Raw genomic sequence first — 5,335 nt, 5'->3', positions numbered from 1 at the left:
CTTATATATCGTAACTGTACAGAGCTGGTAAGCTCTGGAAAGAGAAAATAGATATAAGCCCAAATAAAACACCAGCCTTCTTTCAACAAATTATCTTCCCTTGGGAGACTGAAGTCAAGGTCAGGATAGTATGAATAGTGCTTTAAGAAAGTATAATGTTCTATGAAAATTCAAAGCAGAACTATCTCAGAGAGGAAGGAAAGAGAAAACTCTGTGAATGAAGTAACACTTAAACTGGACTTAAAAGAATGGGTAGTATTGTATTAAGTGGAAACAAAAAGAAATAAAAAGTATGACAATGTAAGAGAACAATGTGCAAGGCATATCTAGGAAACAATGTAATTCTTTTCTAAATTTGTCTGGAAGCGTGGGGTTGGGAAGTCATTTTTAGGCCTGAGTATGGAGGGTCTTCAGTGCAATAGTTTATTTATATTTTCCCTGGTAGGTAATGGAAATCACCAATAATTTTACCAATAAAAATAATTATAAACATTTTTATGTGTTTTCTATGTTCCAGCCATTATACTAATATTTTTTGTATGTATTATCTTATTGCAGTCTCAGAAACCACATCTAAGGCATATACGATTATTATTCCACCTTTTTTTTTTTTTTTGCAATAATTGCCAGTTTTATTCCTCTGGCTAAGAGATCCAGAAATGATTTGAGGTTTGCATTTTAATAGTTATTTCATCAAGAGTTTAGGTGTACCCATTGCCCTTCTAAGCTGGTTGCAAATTACTTGATTCTCTTATTTAAAAAATTTTAATTCTGTGACACTTGTTTATTAAAAAGTACATATAAGCAGAAAGAAAACTCACACCACACAGAAATAAGCAGTTAAGTTTTTGATGTATATATGTATATACACACGCACACACACAATTTGGGATTTTTTTTTTATCTTACATAATGTGAGCTCATACTAAATATACTGCTTTGTAACTTGTTATGTTTTATTTTATAATATGGGATGAATATATTTCTATGCATTTGTGTGAAACTTCCCAACTGAAAAATAAACCTGGAGAAGGGGTCAAAATACAAAATCCAGTAAGATGCTATTAATAAGAAAACTACTTAAAACAAAATTCTACCAGATGATTAAAAGTAAAATGAAGGTAAAAGATACATTAGGAAATGCTAACAGAAAGAAAGCAGTGGCCAGATTTTACTATCAGATAAAAGGTCTACAGCACACAGGATAAGGACGTCTGCGTGAATGTCTTTGCTTCCAATGCATCATCACAAACTTGTTTCTTACTCTTCTTATTTCTCCCTAAGCCTTCCAACTCATCTACTTCTCTAAGCATTTCTTAGAGAAGGGTCCAAATACCTAACAGAACTGTCCTCTTTAAATCCCTAGACAGGTTGAATCAGGCCATTTCTAAGGTTTCCTTCTGCTTCCTGGTTTACATCTTCTTCGGAAGATTGAGGATTTCCTTCCTCCCCCTGTGGTACATCTTCTGAAGGGTGGTCTTCCTCTGCCTTCGGCATGTTCTGTGGTTTTCCTTCATTTTCTTCAGAAGACTTTTGCATGTTGAATATTTTTCTATTATGTCCTTTTTGAATAAATTAATCCTGCAGGAATACAGGAAATTTTTTTCTTTCCCTCACTTGATTTGTGTACCTCCCCAAAGACCGAGAGTCCTGAAAGGAGCCGTGGCACTTTATTCCTCCAGCAATAAAGAACTATTATTCCACTTTTTAAATAAGAAAATCAATACATAGGTCATTTAGCTAATGATTGGCAGAGCTGGTACTTGACCCCAAGTCTGTAGTTTAAGAAGTGCTGTGCTAGATAAGAAGTGGGAAAGTGAGAAATGAGAGTTCTGGTTTCAAAGGAAATAATATCAGATATATCCAGGCAGAGACGTCCTGGGTCAAGTGAAACAGATTCAGGAAAAAACTGGGGCCAGGCATTTTAACTACCAGCCAAGATGGAGGTGTAGGTAGTAACACTTTGTTTCCTTGAACAACCAATTTAAAAATAAAAGACAAACAGAACTGCCAGAAAACAGAACTGTATGGTAATTTGACAACCAAGGACTTAACGAAGTCCTTCTAGACTGGTAGGAGGGGTGGAGATAGGCAGCCAGGGCAGAGAGGACGCGGTGGCAGCTCGTGGATGAGGTAGTCCCACATTTGCGTGCGGAAAAACTGGGAGGAACAACCGGGGAGTGAGACAGACAATGCGACCCAGGGTTCCAGTGCAGAAAAAGAAAGCCTGAAAACCTCTGGCTGTAAAAATCTGTAGGGGTTCTGGCAGAGGGGTAAACTCCCAGCCTCACAGGAGAGTCCGCTGGAGAAGACCCACAGGGTTCTAGGACATACATAAAAACACCCACTGGGGAATCATCACCAGAAGGGCCGAATTCACTTGTGGGTAGTGGGGGAAGTGACTGAAAGCCTGCTGAGAGCCAAGCAAATGGCATTGTTCCCTCTCTGTCCCCTCCCCCACATACAGCTCAACAACACGGTGAAGTGGGTTGCCCTACCCTGCCAAGGGTGAATACCTTGGGCTCCGCCCATTACAACCTAATAGGTGCACCCAGACAAAGAAATGTGGCCCAAATGAAAGAACAGATCAAAAATCCAGAAAAAGAGCCTAAGTGACACAGTGACAGCCAACCTATCAGATGCAGAGCTCAAAAAACTGGTAATAAAGATGGTAATAAGAAATTATTGAGTATTGACACAAAATAAAGGAAGAAATGAAGGCTATGCAAAGTGAAATACAGAAAAATACACAGGGAACGAACAGTGAAGGGAAGGAAACTGGGGCTCAAAGCTAAGATTTGGAAAAGAAGGAAGAAACAAGAATTTTTAAAAAATGAGGGGAGGTTAAGAAACCTCTGGGATAACTGTAAAGGATCCAACATCTAAATCATAAAGGTACCAGAAGGAGAAGAGGAAGAACAAGAAATTGAAAACTTATTTGAAAAAATAATGGAGGAGAACTTCCCCAATCTGGCAAAGGAAACAGACATGCAAGTCCAGGAAGCACATGGAGTCCTGAAGAAGTTGGACCCAAGGAAGAACACACCAAGACACATCATAATTAAATTGCCCAAGATTAAAGATAAGCAAGGAATCTTAAAAGCAGCAAGAGAAAAGGAAAGAGTTACCTACAGAGGACTTCCCATAAGACTATCAGCTGATTTCTCAAAAGAAATCTTACAGGTAAGAAGGGACTGGAAAGAAGTATTTAAAGTCATGAAAGGCAAGGACCTATATCCAAGATTACTCTCTCCAGCAAAGCTGTCATTTAGAATGGAAGGGCAGATACAGTACTTCCCAGATAAGGTCAAGTTAAAGGAGTTCATCATCACCAAGCCCCTATTATATAAAATGTTAAAGGGACTTATCTAAGAAAAAGAAGAAGATTAAAACTATGAACAGTAAAATGACAACAAACTCACAACTATCCACAACTGAACCTAAAAACAAAAATAAAAAACAAACTAAGGAAACAAGTAGAACAGGAACAGAATTACAGAAATGGAGATCACATGGAAGGTTATCAGTGGAGAGGGGAGAGGGGGAATTGGAGCAAAGGTACAGGGAATAAGAAGCATAATTGGGTCCTGGCTGGTATGACGCAGTGGATTGAGTACTGGCCTGCAAACCAAAGTATCGCTGGTTCAATTCCCAATCAGGGCACATACCTAGGTTGTGGGCCAGGTTCATAGTAGGAGGGTGTGCAAGAGGCAATCACACATTGATGTTTCTTTCTCTCTCTTTCTCCCTCCCTTCCTCTGTCTCTAAAAAATAAGTAAATAAGATCTTTAAAAAAAACTCAAAGCATAGTTGGTAAGTACAAAATAGACAGGAGGAAGTTAAGAATAATATAGGAAATGGAGAAGCCAAAGAACTTATATGTATGACCCATGGACATGAACTAAGGGGGCAGTGATGCTGGAAGGACAGGAGTGCAGGGTGGAGGGGGATAAAGGGGAGAAAAAAATGGGAAAACTGGGGACAGAGTTTAGGGAAAATTCTTTGTGAGAATGTTGGCTGAAACTATAGGAATAGAGAAGACTGTCCCGAAAAGAAAAGATGCCAGAGATTAAAGATGAAGACTTGGAGCAGGATCTTGGTGAACAGCTAGATTCAGGAGGAGAGAAGGGAAGACATGACAGCAAAGAAGAGGCAATAATCAGACTGGTATGGGGAGAAAAAGAAAGTGCGGAAACTCCCACACCAAGGATGGAAGAATTTCCAAAGCTGAGTATCAAATGCCAAAAAGGATCAATGAGAATGTGATCTGAGAAAAAAGCCATTTGATACAATGGTAGAAGTTAGTAGTAAACATTGAGAGTGCAGTGTCTGTAATATAGAGATGATGTATCATAGAACTCTACACTTGAAACATATAATCTTATTAACCAATATCACCTCAATAAATTTAATTACAAAAAAGAAAGAAAAATGTACCAATGGAAGTATTCAGATGAATGGTGTATAGATGTTAGACACAAAAGTCAAATATCAAAAGTATTTTATTCCACTAGATTGATTTTCACTTGAACCATGTCACTTTTATTTTCCTTTCTTGTACCTGTCAACTTACAATAAAATATGGAACTGCTAAAGAAAAAAAAAAGAGAGAATGTGTGCAGGGCAAGGGGTTTAAGTTGATGTAAGTTTCACTAACAAGATTGATGGTAAAGACAAGAGAGATGCTTGAGGAGGAACTAGTGGGTTACAATAATAGTTATCACTGGGGTCATCAATCTATTTCTTAGGCAGACATGTTCTCAGGATGAAGAAAAGGATCTATACCAAAGGAAACACATAGAAGAGCTAGGAATCAAGATGGCGGAGGAGTGAGTGTAAGTCAGCTGACCTCTTCCCAGGACCATCTTGGAATTACAACTAAATTGTGGAGAAATCATCTGGAACAAACAACTGAACAATAGGCGAGAGAGGAGCCTTGTAACCTTGGAGACAAAAGAATCGGCTTTAGCACAGTCTAACTGGTAAGGAGTATGGTAGAGACTCAAGAAGGAGGGCAGGGTGCCCATGGGAGGCAGCACCAGAAGGATATTGAAACGGCCAGTAGGATCCCCCTGAGAATAGTGGGGTCTAAACCATTAGTGGGGATCTTCAGGCTACAGCACCAGAGCACAAAAAGTACACAGAAAACAGCCAGCTGAAAAAAGCAGCAGGGTTGCTCTCTGCCGGAGACTGGCAGCTGGAGACACAAAGAATCATTTAAAGGGCCAACAAATATATTTTAATTTGCAGCCACTTAACCTGGTCCCTAGCAAAGGCAGGAGCAGAGTGGGCTAGAAACACCTGAGAAGAGACTGGGGAAGGAAGCTTTGAGAAG

The 5,335-nt window shown here is 39.2% G+C and overlaps 1 pseudogene; it reads right to left on the bottom strand.

The window, feature by feature from the left end:
* Nucleotides 1–1,177: 1,177 nt before the first annotated feature.
* Nucleotides 1,178–1,539, bottom strand: LOC129086102 (transcription elongation factor A protein-like 8; annotated as a pseudogene).
* Nucleotides 1,540–5,335: the final 3,796 nt, after the last annotated feature.

This window comes from Pteronotus mesoamericanus, unplaced genomic scaffold (assembly GCF_021234165.1).
Source record: "Pteronotus mesoamericanus isolate MK-2021 breed Mesoamerican mustached bat unplaced genomic scaffold, CSHL_Meso_final scaffold_36, whole genome shotgun sequence".
NCBI classification, from domain to species: domain Eukaryota; kingdom Metazoa; phylum Chordata; class Mammalia; order Chiroptera; family Mormoopidae; genus Pteronotus; species Pteronotus mesoamericanus.
Note: the sequence above shows the minus strand (reverse complement) of the source record. Positions and strands in the feature narration are given on the sequence as shown.